Here is a 25,144-nt window from a genome sequence, read left to right on the forward strand (position 1 = left end):
TAAGCCAGAATAATTGTTAAAGGAACAGGTCAATAACAAAGAAAGCTAAGCTTTAGTGAACAGTGTGTCCTCGTCATTTGGCACAGAAGACAGATGGTCATTTTGAAAGCCATTTTCACAGGGAATAGTGCTTTACCCATGTAAATGAGCTTTCAAAGCATTACGTAGCCTCAGTGAAGGACAGAAGTATGTGCACAGTGCCATTATGGACCATATGTATTTTTACCCGCTGTAGGGAAGTTGAGATTTTTGACTCACAAGTACTTTTCCAATTTTTCATAAGGAAATGCTTATTTATAGTTAGAAAAAGCATCTGCAAGATAAAGAGGAGGATGAGGAAGTTTTCCTTGCATACTTTGAAAATCTAATCTAATCTTCTATTTGTGCGTCACTCATACCTATACAGGCTCAAGGTGACTGTAAAGAGAGGTAAGAGGGGAGAGAGAGGAGGGGGATAGGTAAGAGGAAGGGGAGAGAGGAGGAAGGGAAAGGGAAAGAAGAGAGGGTAAAGGAGATTAAGTATCGATCAGATGGGTTTTCAGTTTTCTTCGGAAGGTGATGTGACAAGGTTCAGTTCTGGTCTTTTCTGTAAGGGCATTCCAAGTTTTGACTCAAAGGAAGGTTAAGCATGGAGTGGAAAACTCATTTATAGTGAAGATCTTTAGTGGATGGGAGATTTAGTAGCATCCGGTTGAGGGTTCATGCTATTGAGAAGAGTTGGATGAGTGGGGCCGCAGAGTTTCCATAAAGTATGCGGTGAACGATGCAAGATATTTTGAATGTTATTCGTGATGGGATGGGTAGCCAGTGCATTTGTTTGATGAAGGTTGTGACTGAGTCATCGTTTGTGAATTAGAGCATGTAGATGGAGTTACAGTAGTCCAATTGTGGTAAGAAAATCCTAGAAAGTTCACAGAATGAAAAGTTCACACATACTTTCCACCCAGGTGCATCATTACCCCTCATTACCTCCCCCCTCCCTTCCCCCAGGGATGCCATTTACCCACAGACTACCCTAATTTTCAAAAGAGAAAATTTCCTTTTGAAAATTTACTCAGAAAAAAAATACATGTTTGAATATTTCCCGACAGAAATATGACTACAAGGAACATCTCTCCAATATGCGGGAACAATATATGATGTTTTTAAGAACCAATTTAATAAGATTTTCACTAACATTTTTCTTATTATGAAGAAGATTGTAATGGCTGCTCCTGAGGAGACTGAAAAGTAAAATGGAGAAACTCCACTGAGCATTAGCCATTTCAGTTAAATTGCTGCTGAACATAGTTTATTTATAAGCAATATAAGTTTTTGAAAACAAAAAAACCCCAACAACTGAGAGGAGGCTTTTATGACTGTGATGGTTTTGCTCAGGTTTATACTGGTTTGCATTTCAAGTCTCTCCCTTCCCTGCAGAAACATCACATACAGTAACTTGAATATAAATAAAAAAGGAATAGTGAAGACACATTTGTTATGGCTAACATGTGGTGAACAAGTCTATGAGGCTTAAATTTATGAGCATAACTTATGCTCCTAACTTAAGATGAATTTTCAACTGAGATGTAGAGCAAGCATTTCAAAAAGAATGTTCAACTCAGCATATGGATGTCTAAGTTAGTACATCCCAAGTAGGCATCCGTCTCACAAGTATTTTAGAACAGGATACAGCCTTTTCTAAAATAACTATGAGATTGACGTCCATCTGCTGGAAACATCCATCACCAGCATTCAAATGATGAATGGGGCAAAATAAGGGTCATGGATGCTCATGTGGCAAGATGAGGACATTCATCTCATAACATAGTATCAGGTGACATGGGTTTAAGTGGGTTTTTTGTTTTGAAAGGGTTTTTGGGGTTTGTTCACTGAATTTAATCTTTATTTTTTTTTTCCATACTTCATACCTTGTACAAGCCAGTAGATAGCTGTACCTGGCTGACAGCTATAATAATACCTTGAGGTCCTCGTGCATTAAAGTTTGGTAAGCATCCCCAAGACCTCTAGGGGAACTAAGGATTTGAGGGTTGGGGGATGGAGGTAGCCCTGACCTTTGCTGGTTGGAAGAAGACCAGAGTTTCTACAGGTGATCTGTTCTTAACTGTCATGCCCTAAGGCCAGGATAAAAGTTGTGGGTATTGGAGAATACTAGACCAAAAGGGGCTTGAGAACCCCTCTAAGGGAAATGACTTTCTAAAGCTCCAAAGCAAGGTCTAGATCTGGGCCTGGTGTAGGGTTACTAGATTTTGCATCTTGTAACGGAGGACATGTGGCCCCACCCTGTTTCACCCTCGGGCTTACCTAGGTCCGTCCCATTCAACCCCCCCCCCCAGCCTGGCCCCGTTCCACTTCCCAACCCCAGCCCCCATGCAAACCTTGTCTCTTCAGGCCGGGTCTGGAATGCATCTGCACATACGCAGATGTGATGATATCTAGACGTCTGGTAACCCTAGCCTGGTGCAATCTACTGGCCCATTAGGGGTTCATAATTCTCCATGGGAGCCAAGGGGCTTTTTAAATAGGACCCAGCCTTTAAATATTAGCTGTCACCATGCAGAGGCTACTTTTTTGTAAAGACTTTGCACATGTTGTCACAGCTGGGAAAATGTGAAATTCCTAGTCATAGCAACATGCAAATAAATATTTCTTTTGAAATTTGTCTGTGAATAGAGATGAATCAAGAGTTCATTTCTATCTTCAAGCTATATTTTGTCAAGATTTTCTTGGGTTAGTATATGAGGCCCCCAAATATTTTAACTCCAGTACTCTCTTTCCTCAAATCCTATAGTCCTGATAAACGTTATACTTTTGGTTTGCTGTATAACGGGCTCAGTTTGCTCACTGTAACTGGGGCCAGCGCAGAATAAAATAGTGTCTCTCATATGGCACAGAAATACAGTTGATGCACATTGTAAAAAAATTGTTTTAATTAATGCGCATTCGGTTCATTAGCTGTTTTAACAAATGTAGTCTGGAGAAGTGTGTGGCGCAGTGGATGGAGCTACAGTCTTAGCATGGTTATGGGTTCAAACCCTGCCCTGCTCCTGGGCAAGTCACTCAGTCCTCCGTAGCCCCAGGTACGTTAGATAGATTGTGAACCCACCGGGACAGAAAGGGAAAATGCTTGATTGTAAAACCGCTTAGATAACCTTGATAGGTGGTATATAAAAACCTAATAAACTTGATAATCCTATGAATTAATACATTTATAATCAAGTTGCATTAATTAAAAAGTTATAGGGCTCCTTTACTATTTATCATTTCTATAGCGCTACTAGGCAAACGCAGCGCTGAATACATTGAATGCTGGTAATTTCTCTGTCCCTAGTGGGCTCGCACATACGTTGATGCTCTCAGACCTTCCCTTGGCAGTACTTAACGTGAACGAAGCCTTGATTTTCAAACTGCCTAGGCAAAGAGACAACGTATCCCTTCTCCAAATGAGCTTAGCTGCAGGACACAGAGGAGCCTCCGGTCAGCTAGTGCACTATTGTATAATAGCACCAGCAAGGACAACTGGAGATATCTCACGATCAATATTTATGAGAGGAATTTGCATACCAAGGAGTCAGTGCATGCAAATCTTTCTCATGCATATTTTTTCGCTCTTTTGGAAGAAAATTGTGTTCAAAACTTGCAGCCAAGCTTTTTGTTAGGACCGCCAGGCCAGCTCGTAGAGCTATATTTCATGTTTTAAAATATTGACTTAGAAGGATAGCGAACTCACAAACACTCTGATTCCAGACTCTTGAAGCAGGCCCATTTTGGGCTGAAACACGATCATGTCGCGTCTTGATACTTGATAAAAAGCATTGAACACCAGAGTCTCCTTCGCCGTTTGTTCTCCGCTTTCCAAGTTTTGGGAAGTTGGCATCTCCTGTGACTATTCATCTGGGTTATCATGAACACCTTCCCTGCCTGTGGACGTCGAGGACCAGGATTGAGTAGCCCTGGTCTAGGGTATTCTCCGGGACTGACTTGAGAAACACGGTTAGAGATCATAAGGACAAATCAGATCCTGTGAGCGAGAGGACATTTGTAACTCTTTAGCCAAAGCTGAAACCAAGCAGTGCAGTAGCTACTCATACAAATTAAAATATGCTTTGTAACTGATTCATGGTAATGATCATTGCTTCTCTTGTGGCATGAAAAATAGTGGACAGATCACCAAAGATGCTATTTTCCTGTACATGCAGGTGAAGTCCGTGAGCTTCACTGCTGCACAACTCAGGAAAGATTGCTTAAGCTGAAATAACTGTCATTATGCTGATAAATGAAGCCACGTTTTTTGTCTTTGAATTTACTGGGCCTTTCAAATACAGTAAAACCTTGGATTGCAAGTAATTTAGGGCTCCTTTTACGAAGGTGCTCTAATGTTTTTTGCGTATGCACCGGATTAGTGCGCGCTAGCCGAAAAACTACCGCCTGCTCAAGAGGAGGCGGTACGGCTAGCGTGTGCGGCATTTTAGCGCACGCTATTCCACGTGTTAAGGTTCTGACGTGCCTTCGTAAGAGGAGCCCCTGGTATCCAAGTATTTTGCAAGACAAGCAAAACATTTTATTAAATTTTAACATGATAAACAAGCAAGGTCTTGCAATACAACTGAGCCAATGGCTCTTCTCTCTCTGACACTACAGGAGTGTAGTGACTGTTCTAAACAAGCAAGGTCTTGCAATATGAGTACATACAGTATTTTGTATTAATGTTTTGGGGTTGTGGAACGAATCATCAGAGTTTCCATTATTTCTTATGGGGAAATTTGCGTGTTTTGGATTACAAGCAAGTTTTTGGAACAAATTATGCTCACAAACCAAGATTTTACTGTACTAACTAATAATATTTAAGCCTGCCATTAGGGGATCTGTTTACAGTCTGTGTGCTATGGGAGAGAAGGTTTTTGGGGAGAATTGATGTGTTTTAGCCACAGATTCTAACTAATTTGTGCATCAGCCTCTGGGAAATCCTTCAGTCCTAGTGATCTGATAAGGCTGCAATACTATTATTAAATATTTGTACAGCAGAACTTCGACCAGATGTATGAAGCACTGTACGGAGGCAGATAATGGGTACGCCCTGCTGCTCAGAGCTTATAATTTAGTCAAGACAGAGACAAGACATACAACAACAAAAACATAGAATATAAATTAAAATAGCAAAGGTGTGATTATGAAGAATAAATATGCATGAGATAGATTTGCATACACTACCTCCATTGCATGCAAATCTCATGAAAATTTATTGTGGAGATTAAACTGGGGAACACTAAATATGAAGATGGGTCTGTGCATACTGAAAGAACTTAGTTTTATATGCTGTTACTAGCTGTGACACTGGTTATGCTTCAGTTTGATGCTAGAAGGAGCACAGAAGGATTCTATAAGGAAGCAAATTCATAGGAATGCTGGGATTTATGGTCCCTGGTATTTCTGAGCTGATAGGGCATGAGCTCACACTGGAGATAAGTAGTTGTGGAAATATGGTAAGAAAGCAGCACGAGCTCAGTGGAAGGTAATTAAGCACCTGGGGTCAATTAGGCAATGTGCTGGTGAATGGAGGGAAAAAAATCCCAGATCATTTGCAGAGAAGGCAAGGAAGAGAAAAGCTGAGAAGAAACACTGAATGAACTGACCAAAAAAAAAAAAGAAAGAATGAGATAGATGTTTCAAAGAGTGAGTGTGGATATAAGAAAATACAATTTTTTCCCCAGAAATATATAAAAACATATGAAATGAAATGCTACTGTATATTTTAGGACCCCAAAAATAAAAAAGATCTGGAAATCAAGATGTTGATATTTTGAGAAATCCTTCTTCAATCTGTTTCTCCTTTCTTCTCCCACGTATCAATTCACTCATGTATTTTTAGATAACACAAAACAGGCTCAATACTCAAAGGATGTACGAGGGATCTTCAAAAAGTTTCTACACTTTAATTTTTTTTAAACACTATTAAATATCTCAAAAGCAAATGACATCACTTTTCTACATAATCACTCTGCTTTACCTGACTGACTAGTCACATGACATTTTACGCTTTGCCCTCTTGCCAGGTCTCCCAACCATTTCCCATGAAAATATGAAAGTATGTAAACTTTTTGAAGAACTCTCATATGTTCCTTACTTTGAGAGTTATGCTCCTACATGAGCTGAGTGAATAAATGTATACTCATAATTCGCTAGACTTCTAAATTAGATTGCAAGTTCTTTTGAGCAGGTTACCATCAAGCTCCTTTTGGGGAGATGACACAGTATTTAAATCCAAGATTTAGATTAGATTAGACTAGACTGACTCTTGCATGTTTAATGTATTGTGCTGAATGCTTTGGTAGCGCTATAGAAATGATTAGTAGTAGTATAGATTTAGGGCGTGAAAAGTAAAATAGAAGCCTAAATTTATGGGCTCCTTTTACTAAGTTGTGTTAGGGCTTTAACGCGCGGAATAGCGCATGCTACAATGCCGCGTGCTAGACGCTAACGCCAGCATTGAGCTGGCATTAGTTCTAGCCGCATAGTGCGGGGTTAGCGTGCGCTAATCTGCTGCATGTGCTAAAAACGCTAGCGCACCTTAGTAAAAGGAGCCTTAAGAACATAAGAACATAAGCAGTGCCTCCGCCGGGTCAGACCATAGGTCCATCATGCCCAGCAGTCCGCTCCCGCGGCGGCCCAAACAGGTCACCTGTCTGAATCACCAGAAGGGGCCCCCTTGCCACCCTGGTTTCCCATTGAAGTCCTATCTTCCCATCGAAGTCCTAACCCTCTGGTTTTGCACATGCACGACCTGGTCGGGTTTCTATACTTATTTCCTGGATACTTTTCTCAGTATCCCACGATCCCTTTGTCCCTCAGGAATCCGTCCAATCCCTGTTTGAATCCCTGTACCGTCCTCTGCCCGACCACTTCCTCCGGCAGCGCATTCCAAGTGTCCACGACCCTCTGGGTGAAAAAAAACTTCCTTGCATTTGTTTTGAACCTATCTCCCTTCAGTTTCTCCGAAGGAGAAACTTTTAAGATAAACATTCCACTGAAAAATTAGGCTATTAAGTTTGCCTGAAAATATAACACAAATTAGAGAGCCTAATTTTTTTAAATATTAAGCCCAGCATTATTTAAAGTCACTAGTATGCCATGCAACATAGCCTTATTCAAATGCATAATTCAGAAAATTCAGATTTCTGATTAATCACCAAATACAAATACAGTAGAACGCTGATTATCCAGATGGTCCAATTATCCGGATTGCTTGGGGGGGGGAGGAGGTCTCAGTTTATATTTGAGTTCCCTCCCCGAAGTACCATTTCTATTACCCTCCTTCCCACTCGTTTTTCTTTTCTGCTTCTGCTGCCATTGCCATCAGCCCAGCAACCCCCTCCTAAACCGGGAGACATTTCCCCACTGTCAGCAAGTCCCCTACAAGAGAAGAGAGCGTTCCCCCCTCACTCCCCGAACATACACCACCAACCCCCCTCCCGGACCCAGAGGAAAGACACCAGGCCTACCTTGTTTTCCTGGTGGTGTAGCAGCACGCTGGGGCAGGAGCGAATCTGTAGAAAGATTTATGGTCCACTAGTCAGTTACATATACAAATATGTGCCTGTTAGTTTTCTAGGGAAGACCATAATATCTCATCCAGGTTCAGATATCTTTGCCTACTTACACGACACCAGACCCAGGCTAATCAGAAATACTTTTATTATGAAAATAGAAAAATATAATTCATAAGCCAGCAGCAATAACTAATTATTGTTCACAAAATATCTGATAGCATATATGAAACTCAGTACATAATTATCACAACACTCTTGCTAGATAAATAAGTAAAACTAATTCTAACACTCTATAATTCCTTATAATAATAATTCCTGATTAGCAGCAATCTATTACAGGTTATCACCAAGAGTAGCTTCACTTCTCCTTATCCCGAACCACAATAGGATTCATTTATCTAACCCTAGCTGATAAGATAATAGAATTCCGTATTCTCACCATCCATCGGTTATACTTGCAGTACGACTAAGCCTAGGTCATTCATAACTGTCTTGTTGATCCTTAATTGCTAATATGTTGCTTGTCAAAACATTAAGCCAAGTTCAAGCAATTTGAAAATGAATTTATGAAAGCAAAAAAAGTCACACTGTACAAATATCTTAATAATGAAGACAACAATTATTAAATGATACCCACAGAGAATTTATTTGTGGATTGTTTTTGATCTGTTTCTAACCATGACTGTTCAGTTATAAATATTACCCCTTCAGCACCGTAGGCGTTGGAACCGGGGGGGAGGGGGGGAGTTGCACAGGGGCCATGGCCTCCCCCCAAATTCCCGGTAACAACATGGCTGACGGTGTATCTCCTGGGAGCAACATCTTGCTGCCGACCAGTGTACCTGCTAGTCGGCTCTCTCTGCTCCTATATTATTTTGTAAACCGCTTTGTTCTTATTTATAGCTTAAGCAGTATAGCAAGAATTTTAATAAACATAAACATATTCATATGAACCTGAGACTTATCCTTCCAGTTGTTGAATATTATTTTTATGGTCACAGAGATTATGAAATCTAGAAGCTTTTTTTCAAATGAAAACAAGTCTCTCTCTAAAGCAAGACATTTTCAGAGAATTCCTCTTCTAACTTCAGATTGTACGGATACTTTTCCAGATTGCTTGGGGAGCAATAAATTAGCATATGATACAGTGGGGACAAATTCAGTGGCATAGCGAGGGAGGTTGGTACCTGGCACTTGAACACACTCCGCCCTCACGTACCTCTTTAACTCTACCCCTCACTTTTACAGAACTGCAATAGCGTTTCTTAGCACAGGCTGACGTGCTGAATGCTCTGTGCTGCTCCCGATGCTCATAGGAACTCTATGAGTGTTGGGAGTAGTGCAGAGCATTCAGTGCCCCGGCCTGCGCTAAAAAACGGTATTGAAAAAAGGGGGTGGGGGGTGTAAATGTTAACCATCCTGCTGCTCACACTGGCCTCGGCTCCCTTCTGATGTCACATCCTGGTCCCGCGATCAGAAGGGAGCCAAGACTGGCGCGAGAAGCAAGTGGAAAATACTGCTTGCATCAGTGAACGTTTGAAGAGGGTTGCAGGGGGTGGAGATGAGAAGAGACACCAGCGCTCCCCACAAAGATGGGGACAAATTCTATAATAGAGGAGCTAACACATGACTATTACACTAGTAAATGTTTGAATAATGTCATTTGTGTATGCATCTGTACACAAATGTCAAAATTTGCCTAAGCATTATTCTGCAAATAAGAACATAAGAATAGCCTCACTGGGTCAGACCAATGGTCCATCAAGCCCAGTAGCCCATTCCCATGGTGGCCAATCCAGGTCACTAGTACCTGGCCAAAACCCAAGGAGTAGCAATATTCCATGCTACCGATCCAGGACAAGCAGTGGCTTCCCCCATGTCTTTCTCAATAACAGACTATGGACTTTTCCTCCAGGAACTTGTCCAAACCTTTCTTAAAACCAGCTACGCTATCCGCTCTTACCACATCCTCTGGCAACGCGTTCCAGAGCTTAACTATTCTCTGAGTGAAAAAAAATTTCCTCCAATTGGTTTTAAAAGTATTTCCCTGTAACTTCATTGAGTGTTCCCTCTACTCAGGATTTTTTACACTTCAATCATATCTCCCCTCAGCCATCTTTTTGCCAAGCTGAAGAGCCCTAACCGTTTTAGTCTTTCCTCATACGAGAGGAGTTGCATCTCCTTTACCATCTTGGTCACCTCTCTTTGAACCTTTTCTAGTGCCACTATATCTTTCTTGAGATAAGGAGACCAGAATTGAACGCACAACTCCAGATGAGGTCACACCATGGAGCGATACAGGGGCATTATAACAGTCTTGTTAACCATCCCTTTTTAAATAATTCCTAGCATCCTATTTGCTTTTTTTGGCCGCTGCCGCACATTGGGTGGAAGATTTCATCGTATTGTCTATGATGACACCCAGATCCTTTTCTTGGGCGCTATTCCTCAATGTGTAATCTTTTCAAATTTTTCTGTTCCCACATTGCTTGTTTTTTTGGGTTTTTTTTAAACGAGATTGCAATATGCTTTATATAGTTAATTTTTTCTTTGTGTGGAGGATACAGTGTTGTAACTAAGACCATCTCCTATACTGCAGTGTGAAGCACTATGACCAAGTCACAAGGCCAGCTCAGCATCCTCTTCCTTTCTGGTTGCAAAATTATACACCTTAATAAAGGCAAGACATGGGATGCTGCTTCTGGCACATTTATTTGATGAGTATGGATTTCTTATCTTTAAATATACCCATGGAAGCTGATGAAATTATCTCATTAAGGACCCAACATAACAGTGAGAGAAATGTGAAGATTAATTTAATAAATTTAATATAAAGGGGTTATCATTTTATGCTAACTAAAAGTCTCCACAGACCTTATTATAGTAATCACCAACCTCTATGTACTGTTATTAAAGAGTAAAACATTTTTAAGAAATGATACTCAAAGGATAATTTTCAAACTGCCCACATTGCTGCAAAGTTCATGGGTACTTTTTACCCCTGATCTTTGCACCAGTTTTCAAAGTGAACGGATGTGCTTGCTTTCATTTTGGAATTGCCTTGCATGTAGAAAACAGAAACCTGATGTACAACTATACGATGGGAGGGCTGGTAATGGGTGAAAGTAGCCTAGAAAAGGACTTGGGGGTACTGGTGGACAGGACAAGGAAGCTGTCGGCACATTGCGCAGCGGCCTCTAAGAAGGCGAACAGGATGCTAGGTATTATCAGGAAAGGTATTACAACTAGAATGAAGGAAGTTATCCTGCCGTTGTATCGGGCGATGGTGCTCCCGCATCTGAAGTACGTTCAATATTGGTCGCCGTACCTTAAGAAGGATATGGCGATACTCGAGAAGGTTCAGAGGAGAGGAGAGCGACGCGACTGGTAAAAGATATGGAAAACCTTTCATACGCTGAAAGATTAGAGAAACTGGGGCTCTTTTCCCTGGAAAAGGGAGACTTAGAGGGGACATGATAGAGACTTACAAGATCATGAAGAGCATAGAGAAAGTGGAGAGGGACAAATTCGTCAAACTTTCGAAAACTACATGAATGAGAGGGCATTTGGAAAAATTAAAAAGGGACAGATTCAAAACCAATGCTAGGAAGTTCTTCTTCACCCAAAGGGTGGTGGACACCTGGAATGCGCTTCTAGAGGGTGGTGGTTAATGGAAGTTGCTCGAAGGAAGGAAAGGTGACTAGTGGAGTCCCTCAGGGTTCGGTGCTGGGGCCAATCCTGTTCAATATGTATGTGAGTGACATTGCTGAAGGGTTAGAAGGAAAAGTGTGCCTTTTTGCAGATGATACCAAGATTTGTAACAGAGTAGACACCGAAGAGGGAGTGGAAAATATGAAAAAGGATCTGCAAAAGTTAGAGGAATGGTCTAATGCCTGGCAACTAAAATTCAATGCAAAGAAATGCAGAGTAATGCATTTGGGGATTAATAATAGGAAGGAACCGTATATGCTGGGAGGAGAGAAGCTGATATGCACGGACGGGGAGAGGGACCTTGGGGTGATATGTCCGAAGATCTTAAGGCAAAAAAACAGTGTGACAAGGCAGTGGCTGCTGCCAGAAGGATTCTGGGCTGTATAAAGAGAGGCGTAGTCAGTAGAAGGAAGAAGGTGTTGATGCCCCTGTACAGGTCATTGGTAAGGCCCCACTTGGAGTATTGTGTTCAGTTTTGGAGACCGTATCTGGTGAAAGACGTAAGAAGACTTGGGGCGGTCCAGAGGAGGGCAATGAAAATGATAGGAGGCTTGCGCCAGAAGACATATGAGGAGAGACTGGAAGCCCTGAATATGTATACCCTAGAGGAAAGGAGAGACAGGGGAGATATGATTCAGACGTTCAAATACTTGAAGGGTATTAACGTAGAACAAAATCTTTTCCAGAGAAAGGAAAATGGTAAAACCAGAGGACATAATTTGAGGTTGAGGGGTGGTAGATTCAGGGGCAATGTTAGGAAATTCTATTTTACGGAGAGGGTAGTGGATGCCTGGAATGCACTCCCGAGAGAGGTGGTGGAGAGTAAAACTGTGACTGAGTTAAAAGAAGCGTGGGATGAACACAGAAGTTTTAGAATCAGAAAATAATATTAAATATTGAACTAAGCCAGTACTGGGCAGACTTGCACGGTCTGTGTATGGCTGATTGGTGGAGGATGGGCTGGGGAGGGCTTCAATGTCTGGGAAGGTGTAGATGGGCTGGAGTAAGTCTTAACAGAGATTTTGGCAGTTGGAACCCAAGCACAGTACCGGGTAAAGCTTTGGATTCTTGCCCAGAAATAGCTAAGAAGAAAACATTTTTTAAAAAAAAATTTAAATTGAATCAGGTTGGGCAGACTGGATGGACCATTCGGCTCTTTATCTGCCGTCATCTACTATGTTACTATGTTACTATGTGATAGGACAGAGTATGGTATTGGGGTTCAAGAAGGGATTAGATAATTTCCTGAAGGAAAAGGGGATAGAAGGGTATAGATAGAGGATTACTATACAGGTCCTGGACCTGATGGGCTGCCGCGTGAGCAGACTGCTGGGCATGATGGACTTCTGGTCTGACCCAGCAGAGACACTGCTTATGTTTTTATGACTAAGGAGATCAGGATAGGATCCAAGATAAAGAAGCTGCCTGTTGCTCAAATGTTTTTGACTTATTCTGTATTTCCTTTATGATGAGGTATAAGGGTAGTTACTTAGGTCGCAGTGTCTCTGGTTTTTCTTCTATCTTTTCAGGGTATCCTGTTCAAACCCATACTGCTCCTTGTGACCCTGGGCAAGTCACTTAGGCCTAAATTCTGTAACCGGCGCCTAATGTTAGGCTCCTATTTCAGAGGTGCCCATCTAGATAGGCGCCTATCTAAATTGAGTAACAAGCTCAATTAAGCTTTTTAATCAGCACTAATTGAAACTTAGGCGCCTATCAAGAAAGAGCAATTCTGCAACAAGGTGCGTCTAAAAATTTAGGCGGCCTTCAAAAAAAATAGGCCTTATGCACGTTAGGCATGGGTGTGGCTACAAGTTAGGTGCCTTGTTACAGAATCACTGCTCTTAAGTGTGCTTAAGCGCTTAGTTAGGCGCCTAACTTTTAGTTGTGCCTAGAGCTGGCCTATTTCTTGGGTGCCTCCTAAATAGGTTCCACTCAGCGTGATTCATTAAACAGCACCCAATTTTACTTGAATCATGCTGAACAGTGCCTAAGTAGGTGCCTAACTTTTGGGCTCTTCTTACAGAACTTGCCCTTTAATCCCCCCCTCCATTGCTCCAGGTACCTTAGACAGATTGTGAGCCCACTGGGACAGACAGGGAAACATGCTTGAGTACCTAAATATATTCATGTAAACCATTCTGAGCTCCCCTGGGAGAACGGTATAGAAAATTGAATAAAAAATAAATAAATTTGACTTGTTTCTTCTCTCTCCATGTCCACCTTCCATCTTCCCTCTGCATTCTTACTTATTCTGTCCAACATCTACCCTCTGTCCTCGTCCCTTTGTACAGGCTGGCTAATCTACCTTATTTTCACCCATATACGCGCACCCATTTAAAACGCGCACACGGGTGTAGCGCGCAGGGAACACAAATTAATGTAAAAAAAAATTTAATATAGCGCGCACACATGTATACCACGCATGCTAAAACCTCCTCCCGCCTACTCCGAACCGGCATCCTCCCCCCCGCTCGCTTACCCGAGAGAGCATTTTTTTTTTCATTCGAATCCGGCATTCCCCCTGCGATTTTTACAAACCGTGCATAACCATGCGCGTTATAGGTGTGAGCGCGTTTTACAATTTTTTTTTTTCAATCCGATCCGGCATCCCCCCTGCGAACCGGCATCCTCCCCCCCGCTCGCGTCACCCCCCTCCCCCGCGATCCTACTTCCCCCCCAGCACCGCACTCTTACCCGATTGGGCACCGGCACCAGCATGCTCGAAGCCTTCTGGTCTCGCTCTCTCCGAGATTATCTCAAAGCCTAGTCCAGCCCGGCGCAGGAAGAAGGTGGATCTCTCTCGCATCGTACTGCCCAGCCCAGCCCAGCCCAACCCAACGAGGGAGGATCTTCGGGCACTGGCACATCCTGTGCATTGGTGCTGGTGCCGGTGCCCAATCGGGTAAGAGATGTTTTGCGGTGCTGGGGGGGGGGATGTAGGATCGCGGGGGAGGGGGGTGACGTGAGCGGGGGGGAGGATGCCGGTTCGCAGGGGGGATGCCGGATCGGATTGAAAAAAAAGTTGTAAAACACGCTCACACCTATAACGCGCATGGTTTGTAAAAATCGTGTATAACGCGCGCGTTATATGCGTGAAAATACGGTACTGAAGAGGGCTTTAAAGTAGAAATGATGGGGCAGGTGATTAAAGCTCCCGGGTGAGTATAAACCCTCAGGTAAGTAAATCACTGAATACCTCTACACGGATGGGAAAAGGGGGCAATGTCTGGAAAACAGTATATACTAATGCTCAAAGTATGGAAGAAGAGGAGTTTGATATAGTGGTGATCATGGAGAGGTGATTCACAGAGAACCATGACTGGGATGTAGTTATACCGGGCTGTAATCTGTTCAGGAAAGACAGGGCAGAAAGTAAAGGAGGGGGAGTAGCGTTATATGTAAAATGTGCTTTCATTTGAATTATAAATATCTTCTCTTAATCTAATTGGCCTTCAATAGTATTCCTATACTACTACGTTGTGAGATGATGGCTGAACTGTACTTCATTGGTTGTCTCTCTGAATTTCTTGTTCTAGGCTTAAGACCCTCATTACCATTTGAATTAGTTATTTCAGTCAAAGTTGTTAGCGATGGAGGCTTGGGTAAGTTAGCCACATAAATATTCTGTCCATTCTAGCGTGCATTTCAGGAAGGATTACAGGACACTAAGAAATTAAGGGATCCTCTTACTAAGGTACGTTAGGGCCTTAACGCGCAGAATAGCCCGCGCTAAATTGCCGAGCACGCTAAACCTTAATGCCAGCATTGAGTTGGCATTATTCTAGAAGCGTACCACGCAGTGATTTTGTGCGTGCGCTAAAGACGCTAGCGCACCTTAGCGATTTTGCAGTAAACTAGCTTTGCAACTTTTGCATGGAGCTCATGCGTCTTTAATTCACTGTTGAGGAATTGTTGACAGCAGTGTGTGAGTATCTATCTGCTGCTCTGCTGCTTGAGCTCCATTTCTTTCATACCTGCGGGGTGCACAGTCCCAGGTCAGCATACGGCCCCATGATTGCTATTTCCAGCCTCTCTCTTAGCTGACCATTCCCTCCCTGTTCACTTTGGAGCAGCCTGGCCCCTCCATCTATTTTTCTTTTCCCCATTCCTTTGTGCATAACATAAATCTTTTTTTTTGCTCTGGCCTACTGCTCCATTTACCTTTGCTTGCCTTGAGCAATAGCTGAACTTTGTCAGCGCTACTGTTGATGATCTGGAGTCCCCTTAACCAAACTTTAGTTTATAGTATAAAATTCAGCAGCAGTTGTAGTTTTAGATTCAGCAATTATGCTCAGAGTCTATGGAGGGGAGACATACCAAACTATCTGCATGAGGAAACTTCTCTAGGTCACGTCAAGGCAAAGCTAAAAACATCTTTATTCCTTGATGCTTATGATTCATAATGGCCCTTGTAAGGGCTAAGTTGCACTGTTTATCTGCAGTCTTACCCCACCCAGGGCAGGATTAATTCGTCGAGGGCCCCTAGGCACACAAGTACACTGGGCCTCCTGCCCCGCCCCACCCCACCATGCGCCCAGGCAGAAACAGGAAGCTGCGTCAGAGGGAAGCTTTGGGCAAGCAGCACCGCTTGCACAATTACAGTTCCCGTTGCCTTTCTTACCCGCGTTGCTTGCTTGTCTTACTTTCCGTTGATGGGAGGGGCCGCATTGTCGATCGATACTGGAGGGGCCCGTCGCCGTTTGGAAAAACAATATTGATGCCCTCCTTCATTGGGCCCCCATAACTATTTCTTGCCCTAGGCACCCTCTTCTACCTCCCATACTTGCTTTCTTTTCGTTGCATTTTGTAGTTCCTCCCCTTTTTTCTCTTGTTTTCTGTTTGTCCGTATTGTAAGTCTTCGTTTTTTATTAATTTTCCCCAATTAATGATATAATTTTTTTTTTAACCTTACAAATTTTATTATTATTATTGTGCACCGCTTTGAAATATGATTAAGCGATATAAGAAATTCTGAATAAACTTGGAAACTTTGACCCACAGAACTGGGGGACTCATCCTCCATGTGGGCAAAATAAACTGTGCTGCTCGACAACGTGGGTAGAGGCATTCACAGGAGTAGGGAAAAGAGGTCTGTGCGATAACAATCATACACCCTCCTCCTCTAACAGATCGCCTTTATTTAAGTGCTATTTTAGACTATTGTAACACCAAATTCCTCTCCAATTACCTAGAAAACCATAACATACTCCATCCCACACAATCCGGCTTCAGAAACAACTTCAGCACGGAAACACTACTAGGATTTCTCTTGGACACAGCCAGACAACATCTCAGCACAGGAAAAAAAATGATGCTCATACAACTAGACCTTACCGCTGCATTCGACTTGGTGGACCATGACATTCTACTACAAATCCTGGATATAATAGGTATCACAGATAAAGTATACACATGGTTTGAAGGATTCCTTAAATCAAGAACCTATAGAGTAAAATCAGACAAACAAAAATCTGAACCTTGGTCAAACCCCTGCGGAGTTCCCCAAGGATCCCCTCTATCCCCGACTCTCTTCAATCTCTATACAGCCTCCCTCAGCTCTCACCTGGACAAACAAGGCATAACCTCCTACAGCTATGCCAATGACATTACCATTCTCATACCCTTCGACCAACCTGAACTCTCCATGACGAACACAATATACCAAACACTAAAATCAATAGCAACCTGGATGAAAGATCACAAACTGAAATTGAACCCAGATAAAACGAAATTCATCCTCCTAGAAAACAACAAAATACTAACCATAACCAACATTGAAATCAACGCAATCAACTACCCCATACAAACCGCCCTAAAACTACTAGGAATAACTATCGACAGATGCTACACCATGCAACCGCAAATCAATAAAACAATACAAAAGTCATTCTTAGTCATGAGAAACTTAAGACAAGTTCAGAAATTCTTAGAGAAAACTCAATTCCAGCTCATAGTTTAGTCCTTAATACTAGGCCTACTTGACTACTGTAATATCCTCTACCTCCCATGCCCTACAACCATAACAAAACAACTACAAACTATCCAAAACACAGCACTAAGACTCATCTACTCATTAAAGAAACATGATCACATTACAGAAGCATATCTCCAATTGCACTGGCTTCCGATCCCAGCAAGAATACAATTTAAATTCTACTGCCTACTATTTAAGACTTTATATGGAGACAGTCCAAACTACCTGAATAACCGCCTCATCCACAATACCGCAACCAGACATAGGAAAACTCACACACCATTCTCATACCCCCCAATTAAGGAGGTCAAACGGAAAAAACTATATGATGGCCTCCTGGCCACTCAAGCAGCCAAACTAGACAACCAAATCGCCAATTTACTGACGGCATCCCTCAACTACAAGACTTTTAGAAAAGAAATAAAGACCATACTCTTCAAGAAAACTCTGAAAAAAGAAATAATACCGCAAGTCTCAAACTCCACCTCTCACTAAAGCCAACTACCCCAAACAAATAACCTTACCCATTTCTTATTCTTTTTGAAAATGACCAATTTTTTTTTTTTTTTTTTGTAAGTTCTTGTTGTAATACATCTTGGATAATTCTTTTGTAATCCGCCTTGAACTACAAGGTAATGGCAGAATAGAAATCCCTAATGTAATGTAATCATCTATTTAGGAGCACCCAAAAAAATTCTAAAGGAAATTAAGGCTAATTCAGAATACAGCTGTTCGATTGATTTTTGTTTTTAAAAAGAACGACTATATTAGTTCATATTATCTTTTACTCAAGAGTATTGTTCAAATTTTCCTGTATCTGCTTTAAGTTGATATCGGGATTGTCTCCAGCTTACCTTTTTCCTCAAGAGAAACTAGAAACTTCTACTTATTTGCTTATCCAAAAATTAATGGGTGTAGATATAAGACCTTCTTAGATTGGACCTTAGCATTTCAAGCTGGTAGGCAACAATCTTGGTTAGGTAAATGTATTCAGCAAGCTATGCTATCCTATTGCTGTTTTCGGAAATTAATTAAGACCGCTTTGTTCGATAAGTTTATTATTTAGGGCTCCTTTTACAAAGGTGCATTAGGGCCTTAATGCGCAGAATAGCGCGCGCTAAAATGCCATACGCACTAGCCGCTACCGCCTCCTCTTGAGCAGGTGGTAGTTTTTCGGGTAGTACACGCTATAGCGCGAGCTAATCCGGTGCGTGCACTAAAAACGCTGCTCACCTTAGTGAGTTTTATTATTGAAATTCTATTTTACAAATATTTGTATTTTTTTTTTTACTGTATTATTGTATTTTGCTGATTGTCCAGCTCTTTTTAGTGTAAACCACCTAGAATTTTTGGTTATGGCGGTATAAAAGAATAAAGTTATTATTATTATTATTTGCGCTATTTTGTATATACTAGGGTTGAATTTTGATTATAAGTTTTATTTATCTAATTTATTTTCTATCCCGTCCTTCCCAAAGAACCCAGGATGGGTTACAGGTCAACATATACAATATACAGTTAACAGGTTTCAATTTGCCATAGTTACAGTACAAGATTTTTCAATACAAGTTTTCATCCTAATGCGACACTTACTTGGATCTAGTACCAATATACGTTCCTTTGTAATCCATCGGTCATGGGCAGGGAAGTTTGGTAAAGAGGTATATTTTTATTGCTTTCCTAAAGTTGAGGAGTCCTTCAAGGGATCTGATCTGCGGGGGCAGTTGATTCCAGTGGCCCAGTTTGAAGTGGGATGTCATTTGGCGGTTTGCAGTTGAAGGGCATGGCCAGGGGGCATTTTTTTGAGGTATATCTTATCCCGGGATAGGAGGGACGTAAGGAAGGAACTTGGTTGTTATGTTGCCCAGCAAGGATTTGAATGCTAGCATCAGGCCCTTAAAGACACAATGTTTGGCTACAGGCAGCCAGTGATACCAAAATCTGCAATAGAGTAGACATCCTGGATGATGTGAATAACATGAAGAAAGACCTGGCAAAGCTTGAAGAATGGTCTGAAATTTGGTAGCTAAAATTTAATGCTAAGAAAAGCAAGGTCATACATTTGGGCTGTAAAAACTCGAAAGGTACAGTTTAGGGGGGTGAAGAATTTATGTGCATGACAGAAGAGCGGGACTTGGGAGTGATTGTATGAGGTAAAATCAAGGGGGGTGGGTCATTAGAGTGGGCAGACTTGTTGGGCTATGGCCCTTTTCTGCCATCATCTTCTATGTTTCTTCTATGTTTCTATGAGATGATCTTAAGGTGGCTAAACAGGTTGAAAAGGTGATGGCATAGCTAAAAGGATGCCAGGGTGCATAAGAAGAGGTTTGGCCAGTAGGAAAAAGGAGGCACTGATGCCTCTGTATGAGACTCTGGTGAGAACTCATTTAGAATATTGTGTACAATTCTGGAGACCACACCTTCAAAAGATATAAAAAGGATGGAGTCAGTCCAGAGGACAGCTACTAAAATGGTATGTGGTCTTCATTACAAGGAGTATGGGGACAGACTTAAAGATCTTTAGAGAAAGGGTGATAGATGCATGGAACAGTCTCCCAGAAGAGGTGGTGGAGACAGAGACTGTGTCTGAATTCAAGAAAGTGTGTGATAGGTACGTGGGATTTCTTAGAGAGAGGGGAAGAGATAATGGTTGCTGCGGACGGGCAGATTGGATGGGCCATTTGGCCTTTATCTGCCATCATGTTTCTATGTTTCTATAATAGAGCCTGGGAGACAGAGTTGCTATTAGACCAAGATCAGAACAAGTAGAAATATACAGTGCATGTTCATTAATATTTTCAAACTAACCTAGATTTTTGAAGTGCACAGAACTATTAGGGAAAGGGAATGTGGACTTGTATACTGCCTTTTTGTCACATTGGAATTTCAAAGCTGATATTCAAAGCGATGGTCACTTGAGGATTGAGTAACTTGTCCAGGATCACAAGGAGCAGCAGCAGGATTTGATCTTTCAACCTCTGGGCACAGAGGCAGCAGCTCAAACAGTGAGCCACAGCCCTGTTAAAGAGATGCAAGGCTGACTGTTCATAGCTGGCTCCATAGTTTCTCGGCTGTGAATAAGAGCCAGTCTAGAAGCACTGACCATTGAAGTTAGGGACAGAGAAGCAGCAATCTTGCAGATCACTTTCTAATCCAGCCATGATAAAAATGCTCCACTCTAGAAGGTGGGTATCACAGTATCGGGAAGGGGTAAAACGCGGACCTGAAGGACCTCGCGGATCTAAACCCGTACAGCCTTAAAAATCTGAGGTCCGTGTCGGTCCTTGTCCCTGCCGCTTGTAGTTTCTGTCGCTGACAGACCTTGATGAGATTTTAGCACTGACGGATCCGTCTCAGCATAGGGAGGGAAAAGTGTTAGGATCCGTCAGCGCTAAAATCTTTTCGAGGTCTGTCAGAGCCAGAGACTAGTGCTGGAGCGGCAGAGCAGAAGCCAAGAGAATGGGGACATAGGTTTTGGACGTGCGTTATGGAAAAGAAGTCTCCAAACTCTAGCACTAGTCTCTGGCTCTGACAGACCTCGAAGAGATTTTTAGCGATTACGGATCCTAACACTTTTCCCTCCCTATGCTGAGACGGATCCGTCAGTGCAAAAATATCATCAAGGTCTGTCAGCGACAGAAACTACACGGACCGACACGGACCTCAGATTTTTAAGGCCATACAGGTTTAGATTCGCAAGGTCCGTCAGGTCCGCGTTTTACCACTTTCCCACAGCATTTAAATAGGACAGATATCAGAGTGACGGCAATGCTGGGCTTGTAACCTCTCCAGAGTAGAGACAGAGAGGGCATCAGGCAGAGATATGCTTGTGCTGCTTTATAAAGAAGGCAGAGTGGGACAACCGCACATAGAGCTGGCCACATAGCGCTACAGAGAAAGCAGAGAATTCTAAAGCAGGTTGAGAGTGGGATGTACAGCACTATTGAGTACTCAAGAAGGTGAGTGTTGCATACTGTTCAGGACTGCATGGATGTCTGAGTGGCTATTTTATATTGCAACAGTGATATTCATGTGTTTTGCATAATGTAGACAGTTCAGTTGATAAAATGGCTGTTCTTGCTGGACATTTCCAGCACATGGACAGACAGATTCATGGATGTATCCTGTTCTACAGTACATGCAAGACAGATGTCTGTGTGTGACATTCTGAGTTGGACATCGTTTCCAAAAAGGCTGCTCTATAATGAAACCTTGGCACACAGATGCCATCATAGAAATGATGCTCAGCATTTGGCATTGATAAACGAACCTAATTTGATGTGGCAAGTTATAGAATGACTCCCTCAAATGTTGTGCACAGACCCTAAATGAAGACATTACTTGAGCTCAATTGCAATAAAAATCTAAAAATGAACATTTCTAAAGGTATAAAACTGGGTTTTCTATCTTAAAAGATGTAATTTTCCTTAAATGTCACATTTTAATATTTACTCTACAAATGCTATGCAAAGTAATACCTACTGCATATATATTTAATCAATATTACTGTGGGATGAATCTTGAAATAGTTTTTCAGTATGGCACATGTATCATATAATGCAAATATTTATCTGGGCATGCTGCTCACACTTTGCAACATATATAAATAACGTAGATTGTAGTGTGGGTATCCAGATGGATACAATTTGAAATGAGTAAATTTAATAAGTATGTACTTTTTGGGTATTAAAATGATACCTAATCTCATCCAAGCACAGTATCAGAAGATTCCCAAAGTTCTTAGGCAAAATATACTTTTTAGGTTACTGTGGAAACAGTTAGTATCCATATGGGACCAGGACCCATCTATGAGTGTTTTATTACCCATAGTGGGAAATGCAGATTTTCAACATGGGGTACGAAATATATATTTCAGAAAGTAGAGTATCAAGGGACTACTTCTACTGGAATAAGTCATAATGGAGAAGGGAACACTACTAGTATGGGAGGTGTTCCATAGGAAATAGTCTTTGGAACCAGCAGCCCATTTTGCCTTTCTTCAATTGGCCCATTATGCGGCTATACTTGTACGTGACCATTAGCGTTGCTTTGGACACCAGTTTTTCGTTCTGCTCATTTCAAACATTTATACATAGTGCATGAATAGTGCAACCTGCACTTAATGCACTATTCATGCGCTAGAGAAATCATCCTTCGAGTCTTCGCAGTGCTACTACCAAGAAAGTGTACTTTGAACTGTATACCTGTGGCTGAATTATTGCCATCTTATCCTCACGACTCCTCCGTTGTGCTGTGCTTCTGTCATCTTTGAGGCCTTTTGGGGCTTTCTCTTCAGTGTCTACCCTTACACCCCACAACTTATCTCTAGAGTTTTGTGGGAAAACTTAGACAATTCATGACTGTTCCATATACAGTGAAAATCTCTGTTTCTTACTTTTGTAAATGCTAGATCATCTTTATCCACAGAAAAATTGCTAGAAAATATTGGAAACTTGGAGCAAAGATCTGGGAAGATCCTCTTGATGTCCGCTCATTAGCAGAGCCGGTGGATCTTATTCCTAAATTAGTTCTGGGGTTTGACTTTTAGAACTATGCATCAAGCTTACTTCTCTCAATCACAGGCATATTATGGAGGTTGCGTTCCTTCTGCTCAGTGTAGTAGGTGTAATGAAGTTGATAATTCTTTTCTACATGGGATATGGAGATGTAAAAAAGTTCAGGTTTTTTGGAATGCTATAATGGGCTTTTTGCAATTCTTGTTGATGCATTCCCTTGTCCCATCGATAGAAGGACAGATTTTTTTTTTAGTTTCATTCAATGAGGGTAAGAGGGATGGTGGAAAAATTATTGTTGAGTAAAAGTTTTATTTTAGGGAAGAAACGTATTCTAAATCATTGGTTACAACTCATGGAATATGGATTGGCTACCATGAGAACAGGCTACTGGGCTTGATGGACCATTGGTCTGATCCAATATGAAAGCTCCTTATAACAGTTTCTAAACAAAAATACATTCAGGAGCACATCAATATGAGAAGAAGTAGCAAACAGTAACGCTTCAAAATTATGCTCAAGCTAAAGCTTATTCCCCTGATGAAGCTTATTACAGCGAAACAGGGGCCCTGTTGGGAGTTTGTTGAAGAGAATATTCTATGTTTTGGAATTGTTTCAGAACCTCTGCTATCCTTAGATTCTGCTTACACACCATATAAAGAAAATCTCTGCAGCAGATAAGTTTTCTATTTACTTTTTTTGTTTTGAGTTTTCCTTGCTAAGAAGATAATTTGTAGCAGTGAGAAGTTATGAAAAGCTACTTATTGATGTTAGATTTTTACTCAAACAAAGAAATAATTTAGAATGTGGAGTTTTTAAGACCGAGGATGTGTCTGTATCTTTAAATTTTTATTTGAAGTGCTTTGTCTGGAGGATTTGTTTTTCGATCCAACGTGACACTGAGGTCTTTTCTCCACCTGTTAATAATAACTGTTTACTACTTCTTCTCATATTGGTGTGTTCCTGAATGCATTTTTGTTTAGAGACTATTCTTATAGTTTTACATGTGCCAAGTATAGGACAATCAAGCCATTATAACATCACTGATAAAGGTGGCTCTGAGACACTGTGGAATGAGGTATTATGACATCACAATCTCAACTTTGGAATGTTGCTCTCATTGGGGTTCCAGAGTCTTGCTATTCTTTGAGGTGCTGGAATGTTGCTACTCCTTGGGTTTTGGCCAGGTACTAGTGACCTGGATTGGCCACCATGGGCTTGATGAACCATTGGTCTGACCCAGTATGGCTGTTTTTATGTTCTTATGTTCATAGTGCCATGGTTTGGTACTGGAGAAATAAGCTTCAGACACTGATGTTATATGAAGCCCGCTCTGTCTATTACTTGAACAAGAAACACAAAGAATTCATAAAAACTTGGTCATCCTATTTAAATGTCTTGTCACCCAAAACACATAGTCAAGTTCTCAGCATGTTTCACTTTAAAACAAGGTTTGCAACTACTGTATTCCTTCTCAAATAGTTTAAGTTGTGGAGGGAAGGATGGAGGGTTGGGATAGTGGAGAGTCTGAAGGGGAGTTAACATTAGGGATTTGTGGGTTTTGATACTTCTCCATTCCATTCCCTAACAAAAACAAGACTACAAGTCCCAGCATACACTGGGGTGAACCCAGGACCAGATCAATCCTGTCCTGCTAATCTGGATCCAGTTGGCAGCCTTACGCAATCTGATTAGTGGCTGCTATTGGGATAACAAGTGCCAGCCACTCCTGCTATATTCAGCAGCACTGAATGTAAATGGGCAATTTAAATGCCATAGCTGGGGTTTTAAATAAACACTGCCAGTGACATTTGACTATTGACCCACTCTTTTTTACTGTATATCCAACAGAAGTATACACATGTCGCAATATCTCTATGCTTTAGACTTTGAAGGTGCTGAATGTTTTTTGCACCACTCTCTTCTGTATCACTGTCACCTTTAGCCTTCCTTAAATAAACACAAAGGACATCTATCTACCAGCAGCAATTTGTCTCTGTATCTTTGGACAAAGCCTCAGCTGCCCCATGGGCACTCCACTAAACTTACCGCTGACTCCTCCTTGATGAATTGTGTATTTGATATGGTTTTATTGCAGTCCTGTCTCTAGTCCTAAAGCAATGATCTTTAAAAGCTGTATCTCCTTGGGCTTACAGGAGTGAATTTCTGCTGTCATGAGTCAGTTCTTCATGGATGAACTGGTCATTTGCGTTCCAATTATTTTGTGATAACAGAATTCACAAGGGAACCGTTCCGAAATGCAAAACAATACCACAGCCCTAGAACAAAATAATTGCCCGTTTGCAATGGACTTCTAGACTCCATTATAAAAAGTGAACTGCAGGAGAGAGGAGGGATTCAGTCAATTTCTAGATATTTAAAAAAATATATATACT

Source organism: Geotrypetes seraphini, chromosome 14 (genome assembly GCF_902459505.1).
Source record: "Geotrypetes seraphini chromosome 14, aGeoSer1.1, whole genome shotgun sequence".
NCBI classification, from domain to species: domain Eukaryota; kingdom Metazoa; phylum Chordata; class Amphibia; order Gymnophiona; family Dermophiidae; genus Geotrypetes; species Geotrypetes seraphini.